Raw genomic sequence first — 9,408 nt, 5'->3', positions numbered from 1 at the left:
ACATACGCAAGTCGCGTCGAAAACCGAAATCATAATAAACATTATTTATACTCCTTCAAAAATAAACATTATTTATACAAACATAAATGGCCAAAAACTCTAGATAGACCAATTAACCAAGACAACAAGTAGCATTTGAAACTCATCAGACCGGAGAAATATCGAACTCTAAATTATATTATCCAGTACCGCAATAGAATTAAGAAAAACATTACAATGATCTTAAAAGTTATACAATTTAAATCTATTTGTTGTTTTTCGTATCACTCTAATTACTAACAAGGAAACTTCATTAAGCATCAATGCTAGTTGGTAGGTTATAGTCTTAATCAAATCAAAGGATATTCAAGGAAACAAACATGAAGAATCGAAACAATAAAAATACGCACACATACAGATGAATGAAAAAATAAATTTAACACTTCAACGCCATGGATTCATAATTAATCATATACCCAAAATCACAACAATAAATTAGAGCACAAATTTAACTTCCATTATCATAAAAAAATGGAAAACAAAATCTTTCACTACCCATATGTTCATACAACTCTTATGGTGAATATAGACTCCCCCCTTACCTCTAGTATGCCGAATTGATGAATTCCTATGGTTGAATCACTCCCTAAACTCTTCTCTCTTTTCCTGCTTTGCCTCTTTCTTCTCAACCCGTTTCTTTTGCTTTGCTATCTCTTTCTCTGTTTTGTTGTCACCCTAGTTCTCTAATGCTCTCCTCTATTTATAACTACCATTTGAGTTTGTTTCTCACTTAGAGCCCGTTTGTTATAGCTTTTTTTAGGAAAAAATCACTTTTTTTTAAGAAAATAATCACTTTTACGAATATTGCATCCGTTTGTTATAGATTTTAAAAAAAAAATCAGAATCTAAAAAAAATCTAAAAACAACTTCAAATGATAAGCTGTTGAGAGCAGCTTCTCAAAAAATAGATTTTTTTTAGAGGAGATAGAAAATATGGATCTAAAGATTGAACTAATTTTGTAACAAAAAATCGCTTTTATATAGCTGTATCAAAACAAACTAGATTATTTGATTAAAAAAAGTTATTTTTACTACGGTAAACAAACACAAAATAGATTCTGGTTTTTCATAAAATCTATAAAATATAATCTCTAAATTATTTTATGTCAAAATCACTTTTATTTTAATCCGTAAGAAACGGGCCCTTAATCTTTTTAACAGCTTAATCTTTTTAACAGGCTTACTCTCTGCACACCCATATAGATTTTTTTAGTAATTCTATTGTAACCATTCAGCTCTACTATTTTCACCTCCTTCTATTTAATTAATTGAGACACTACTTAACTTAATTAAATCTCCATTTTACTAATACACCTTTATTCTCTCCTATTTGCTAAAAATGTCACTTTCTCCTTAATTTCTCATGATCTCCTATTTTTCCACAACTAACTAACCCATCTATTTGCTCAATGCCACAATCCAATTTTTTTTTTAAAAACACCCAACAGACAGTTTCTCTATTGATACTAAATTTACAAATATTATATAAGAATAATACTAATAAATTAATATTATAAATTGGGGTGTTACAACTCTCCCCCACTTAAAGAATTTTCTCCCTCGAAAATTATCTGAAGGTAATAGCCCTGTACTAGATGCTCTTGTCTGACCCTTCAGTCTTACAACATTCTTTTCCTTGACATAATATAATTACCTATTGTATATTTCACTTTAAAGACTAGAACTTCCCCTCTAAACAAACGCTATAGCAGGTAAACCCTGTTTACTTATTTATTCTGTAACTTCAACGCAATAAATTTAAATCAAAAATTCAACTTTCACTCTTTACTTCACATTCATATATATAAGGACACTAACAGAATCTTAACCATCATAGACAGTCAAAAGGATGATACATGTACCTCGAATCAACTATCTGAACCCGAGACATCAACTTCATCCATTCCACTCAAGGCAAACACCTTCCCCCGAAATTTATCTTTCTTTGGCTTGTGACATTGTGTACTGATGTGACCCAGCTCATTATAGTTGAAGCATTTAACACCAATTTTACATTCAGTCACACGATGACCCGGATCACCACAGTTAAAACATCTCAGCGGGGAACGAACATCTTCCCCACTAGCTTCTTTCTCACCAGTACCCTTCTTCTGCTTCTCTTTATCAGTTGGGATGTTATATGGCTTACCCCGGCTTTGGTCTCTCCCATTCTTCTCACTAACCGCCTTGTAATGACTAGTTCTTGGTTTGCTATCATCCTCGTAAATTCTGCACGCAGTTACCAACAAAGAAAATTGGCGAATTTGCTGATACCCGATAAACTGCTTGATCTCAGGATGTAGTCCATTCTCGAACTTCAAGCACTTGGAAACCTCTGCCTCTGCTGCATTGATGTAGGGACAAAACCGAGACAATTCCTCAAATTTTTCTGCATATTCCGACACTGTCATGCTCCCTTGTTTCAGTTCAAAGAATTCAATCTCATTCTTGTTACGCACATCAGCAGGAAAGTATTTTTCCCAAAAATTCTTCTCTGAAAATTTCCCATTTAACCATAGTTCCTGCACCCTCAAGCCTTTGACGAGCATTCCCCCACCAGAACTTAGCCTCTTCTGCCAGCATGTGTGTCGCTAGTCTGACCTTCTGTTCATTACTGCTTACCATCGCCCTGAAGATCCTTTCGATCCCTTGCAACCAATTCTGCGCACCATCAGGATCGTACCTCCCCTTGAAGGTAGGCGGGTTGTTTCTCATAAACCTGTCCAGACAAAGCTCGTCAGCTTCCCCTTGCTGGTTTTGCTGTCCTTGTAGCGCATTGTTCAAGGCTTGAGCCACTGCAGTCATGGCATTAGCAATTGCTTGGTCGTTTCTTCCAGTCGTTTCTTATCTGCATTCGTCAAAATCAGGCAACAATTAAAGTTAGGGATCTACAGTGTTATATACACTGGTCACCTACAGGGCAAAATATCATTTAAAAGTCTAGGACGGATGGACCGACCTGCTCTAATACCAACTATGTAACACCCTAATCCCAACAAGCATTTTATAAATTAAAATACAAATAACAATTCAACACACAAGGGTGTCACACATTCTCATCATTCAAAAATCACTTCAAATAAATTAAAAATATCGCAACGGAAAATAAGTTCAAATATTGTCACATTGTCTTAAAAATTAACTGAGTTCAAATAATGAATTCCAAAAAAAATAAAAATATAATAATTAAAAATAAACCCCAATCCCTAGTGTTACAGAATCAGAGCTTGACCCAAAATAAAATAAAAGACTCCAAGCAGCGAGAGAAAACGACGAGAAAGGCTCCTAAGTTTCTTCTTCGTGCGTATCTGTACCAACCAAGGGTACAGTCCAAATAGAGAGTGAGAATATATCCAACACAAGAGGTGCATAAGCACATGTATAGATTCAGATAAGAGACACATCAATTGCATTTAGGCATGTATACATCACAGTTAGGAAATATTCACATTTAAACACATGCATTCATTTAATAAAATTAATAGGCATCAGTCAACATCTTATAATGACATGTAAGCATCAACAAGATTTAAGAATATTGAATAGTCATTTAGCAAAATATAAATCTTACTTACATAATCTTATAGAAGCACATCATTGAATAACACATCTTTAAATAGTTACACATCTTTAAATAACACATTTTTAATCACACATCTTCAAATAGACTTGCAATTATGTATCCAATGTCCCTAACTCGACTTTATATGCATGCCGGTACCGGTTTCTAATCAACATTTGTATGTCAGAGTTGTGTTACTGAACATACATACAACATTCGTCATTCAACATGGTCCTAAAGATGATATGATGCATGAGGGAAGACTCTCTAAATACCACATATTAATACGTCATCAATAACTCACAAATACAAGAGTATTTATCTATCAGACTCATCATTTACGTCGTCATTAATCAACATTATACAACATCATCATTTCGTCATTAATCAACATCATATGTCAGTATTATCTTACTATTTTAATCGTTATATATATACACATTTTTATATCAACACAGTCAAATAATACATTTAATTTGCATCGTTAATTCACACATCAATTACACATCATTAAATATACATCATTGGATAATTCATCATGGCTCATACCAAATTATTAGCACTATTAATCCGTGAATAAATCAATCCACTTAAACACCAAAATTCAAGTACGTGGGTCACAGGAAATTAGAACTTTGAATTTCCAAATATAGTGCCTATACTATTCACAAAGGCGTGTGTGTAAGAATCACATTGTACCTAGTTTCTCTTTTGTGACATGAATAACTACAACATGAAGTGCACATATGGTCCTTACTCTAATGCAACCTATCGTAGTATTAGCTTGGTATAGTACTATTACAAAATCAAAGATAATGCTAACTATCTTTCCTCTTAGTTTACATAAATATAGATATATTTAATTGGTTTGCTCATGATTTAGTTCCTGTTCATCTTAATATTCAGACTTTCTTTTACTTTCTAGGGATTTGCTGGGACCTTCTCTCTAAACAGAACTTATAGAATATATAAAACACGAAAATTTAGTGAACCTAAAAAAAACATGAGGATTCTTATGTTGCACAGAATGCCTAATTAAAATTTATCTGCTAATAATATAACATACGCAAGTCGCGTCGAAAACCGAAATCATAATAAACATTATTTATACTCCTTCAAAAATAAACATTTTTTATACAAACATAAATGGCCAAAAACTCTAGATAGACCAATTAACCAAGACAACAAGTAGCATTTGAAACTCATCAGACCGGAGAAATATCGAACTCTAAATTATATTATCCAGTACCGCAATAGAATTAAGAAAAACATTACAATGATCTTAAAAGTTATACAATTTAAATCTATTTGTTGTTTTTCGTATCACTCTAATTACTAACAAGGAAACTTCATTAAGCATCAATGCTAGTTGGTAGGTTATAGTCTTAATCAAATCAAAGGATATTCAAGGAAACAAACATGAAGAATTGAAACAATAAAAATACGCACACATACAGATGAATGAAAACATAAATTTAACACTTCAACACCATGGATTCATAATTAATCATATACCCAAAATCACAACAATAAATTAGAGCACAAATTTAACATCAATTATCATAAAAAAAAATGGAAAACAAAATCCTGCACTACCCATATGTTCATACAACCCTTATGGGGAATATAGACTCCCCCTTACCTCTAGTATGCCGAATTGATAAATTCCTACGGTTGAATCACTCCCTAAACTCTTATCTCTTTGCCTCCTTTGCCTCTTTCTTCTCAACCCGTTTCTTTTGCTTTGCTATCTCTTTCTCTGTTTTGTTGTCACCTTAGTTCACTAATGCTCTCCTCTATTTATAACTACCATTTGAGTTTGTTTCTCACTTAATCTTTTTAACAGCTTAATCTTTTTAACAGGCTTACTCTCTGCACACCCCTATAGATTTTTTTTTAGTAATTCTATTGTAACTATTCAGCTCTACTATTTTCACCTCCTTCTATTTAATTAATTGAGACACTACTTAACTTAACTTAATTAAATCTCCATTTTACTAATACACCTTTATTCTCTCCTATTTGCTAAAAATTTCACTTTCTCCTTAATTTCTCATGATCTCCTATTTTTCCACAACTAACTAACCCATCTATTTGCTCAATGCCCACAATCCAATTTTTTTTTTATAAAAAACACCCAACAGACAGTTTCTCTATTGATACTAAATTTACAAATATTATATAAGAATAATACTAATAAATTAATATTATAAATTGGGGTGTTACATACATACCCATCCCTCATAGAATACTAACATCACGTGATTATTATCCCCCATTCCATGCACATCAAGCTATCACAATACTAACATAGCATAGCAAGCATATTCAATCTCTAATCAAGTCATTGACATAAGCTCATCATTTAACAACATCAATCAATGAAGGATTACTCACCTTATTCTTCATTTAGCATACTTAACTCAACAAGTACAATTCATCATTTCAAAGTTATAAGCAAGCAATTATCATTATCAAAGGAATCACCACATCATATATATATATATATATATATATATATATATATATATAATTCTCACCTCATTACTATTACCAAAATAATTATCATCAAATAGATTCACCTAGTGTATAAGCACAAACAAATAAGACATGCAATTTAGAGCATAGTTCACTTATTTACAACCATCAACAAAGTGCACCAATATACATATACACTAATCCACATAAATCATAACATTAAACAAATTTCACCAATGTACAAATTCACCAAGTCACATATTCAATTATGACACAATTCATCAACCATACAAATGCATGCAATGTTCTAGACTCTTCTAGATGTATGCGGTACCTTCACCAACAACAAAGGTCGTCACCTCATGATGCAACAAAAACATCAAATCCATTGAATACAAAGTATTCAAATCTCACCACTGGATATCAATATCCTAAACCATTGAATACAAAGTATTCAAATCTCACCACTAGATGTAAACATCCTAAGACTCAATATGACTATTGATGTGATAAATCCGCAAGTGCACGGTTTATCGAAGTAGTAATAAAAGAGTATCGTTCCGACAGGGAGTTATGAATTCAATTAACTTTCAATAATGATTAGAAAAGAGTTTTGAGTTGAAAAGTTTGGATTTTTAATTAAAAGAAAATAACAATAATAAAAAGCGCCTTAGGATTATTGGTTCATCTAAATAACAAACCCTTCACAAACAAACCCTAAACCAGAATGTTATATTGGATTTACTTTCTGAAGACAAGTTTCTCTTAAGCCTATCACATCTCCTTTCGGTTTCAGTGAGTGTGTTCCTCTAGCAACCACACCTATTCTCATGGTTGATTGCCTTTGGAATCCTTGAAGAACAAAACTTTATTTGTCTCAAGGTTTGCTAGACTATTCTCATGTTTCGCAATCCTTGTCTAATTTCACTTGTTCCAATATCAAAACTCCACTTTCACTTTATGAATTGATATTTGAGATGATGAATTAACAAATATTAACCCTCCACTTTCGCTTCATGACTTTGATATTTGTTAATTCATTATAATAACGGTGGAATTAGATTAGAAAGTAGATTTATTTAAAATTTGGGTTCGAGGCTTGGTTTGATTAGGGTTATGTCATTTAGACTTACCCAACAATCCCAAGACAAGAAGAGTCTACTCACTCATGTTCATCGTAGACATAGAAGAGGAGGAGAAGAAGAACATAAAATAAAATAATAATAAGAAGAACTTTTATTAAGAGAAAACAATTGTCACTACTGAATTCCAAGAACAAAAGATGATTTGTTGTGATAGCTAGCTACTCTATTTATATTTTCCAATGACTTAAATCATAAGCATTACATCACTAGAATGTTCCAGAAGAAACCATGGGCTCTTAGGTCAGAAATAAACTAATAGGTAGCTTGTCTTTGAAGCAGAAGCAGCAAAAGAGTGTTCTGGGAGGTGGCACGGCCCTGTGGTTGGTGGCACGGGCCGTGCCAAGCTTCTGACTTGGGGAAAATGTATTTTTGTCTTCAATCTTCTTATTTTTGACCCGAATCAGCTCCAAATCCTCTTTCTTTTGCTCCAAGACTCAATCTTTCAATTACTTGTTCCCGAAATTAAATAACTTGCAATTGAAGTAAAATAGTTCTAAAAAGGAAATAATATTAAATAAAATGGAATCAAATCAAAATAAAATGGACTCAAATATTATATAAAAAAACACTAATTATTGACTCAACAAACCCCCCCACACTTGAATCTTTGTTTGTCCTCAAGCAAAAGGCATAAACACAGCAGCAATAAAAAGATTAACATATGACAATTCAACTAAAAACTTATGTCTCCTCTAAGGCTTAATTTTAAGTGTACACTAATCACAACTTCAAATATTCCTTGTGATCCTATTCAACCCAACAACAAATCTCAAGTGAGTGTGTGTTTGTAGTCCAACCCTTTTCTTGCTCCTATATAAGACAGATATTATGAGAAACAGGTTCTAACCCTAACACTAAAGTAATTGAGAAAAGTCATGTCTTCATTTCATATAAGAGAGGTGGGAATTATATGATCAATGGATCATTTGACATTTTTAAGAAGGGATCACAGAAGCTATATTTTATTGTCAAGGAAAACACCACCTTTACGTGGGAAGTCAGCGAGGGGGTATCATTTCCCCCCAGATCCAATGATGTCTCCTCTAAAGATATATTTGTTCTCAACCCCTTGATAATCAACCAGTTTTAGGCACTTGATCATTTAAATGTCTTAGTGACCAACCAGTTTTGGGCACTTGGTCACTTTCATTATTTTTCAAGTCTTTTCTCCCCACACAAAATTATACTACTTTTACGCTGAAGACTTTTAAGGGTTCAATTTACCAATAAAGTTAGAACATGTTCCTTAAAAGACTGCAATTATGTGCTTTTCTCATTGGAGAATTTTCACAATAAAACAAGATGTGGGTATAGCAAGAACACTTAAAACTCAAGAAATCACTTTCATGTACATGAAACAGCCAATTGGGAAGAGACAACAAAAAATTTATGTCATAATTTACAATAAAAACAAGCCGCTTTCCAAGCATTTCGCAATAAAAACATAACAAAAGAATTAAAGTTCAAGGGAGTTTGGAAACACCACGACACTTAATTAAAATAAGACAAGACACTTTATTGGCTCCCCCCACCATTGGGAGAAGCATTGTCCTCAATGATTTGAAAAAGAAAAGAAAAAGAAGAAGAAGAGAAAGGAAAAGGAAGAAGAAGAGAATAGGAGAGAAGAGAAGAGTAAAGGAAGAGGAAAGCTCACAATTTATTTAAGTCCATAAGGGGGTCCGTGGAGGTTAAGGTGCTGCATCATCCTCAAGAGCTTATGGTTATTTTCTTCATGCATACGATTATCCCTTTGGATATCATTCCGCAGACCAAAGATTTCAACACCTTATTTTTTTTGCTTGATGCTTATCCTTAGAGTTTCATTATGCATCCATGTCCATCGTTCATTGTCATATTGTCCACCGGCTTCATGGTCATGGTGCACCGCATCATCGTGCAAGTGAGCATCTACCTCAACCTCATCATCACTATCATCACCATGATCTTCTTGTACCTGTAGGTTGGTACCAACATAAAGAAATTTTTTCCTCCTTTCCTTTTCTCTTTGAAGTCATTCACCTAGTTTTACTTGGGTTGATTTGGGTGAAGGTTATGTTTTGGTAAGATTATGTTGGTTTAGTGATGGGGTTGGGGTTAAATTATGGTTTTTGAGTTTAATGATGGAGATTGGTGAAGAAATTATGGTTTTTGGGTTAGTGTTAAAGAGGTTACGAATTTTGATGG

General features: G+C 33.1%; 1 pseudogene; it reads right to left on the bottom strand.

Annotated features, from left to right (window-relative positions):
- Window positions 1–1,907: 1,907 nt before the first annotated feature.
- On the bottom strand, window positions 1,908–6,468 carry LOC146915457 (uncharacterized; annotated as a pseudogene).
- Between the last annotated feature and the right edge of the window lie 2,940 nt (window positions 6,469–9,408).

Source organism: Medicago sativa, chromosome 6 (genome assembly GCF_051527215.1).
Source record: "Medicago sativa cultivar Bolivia chromosome 6, Bolivia_mono, whole genome shotgun sequence".
Taxonomy (NCBI): domain Eukaryota; kingdom Viridiplantae; phylum Streptophyta; class Magnoliopsida; order Fabales; family Fabaceae; genus Medicago; species Medicago sativa.
This window is presented reverse-complemented; position numbering and strand designations above follow the sequence as displayed.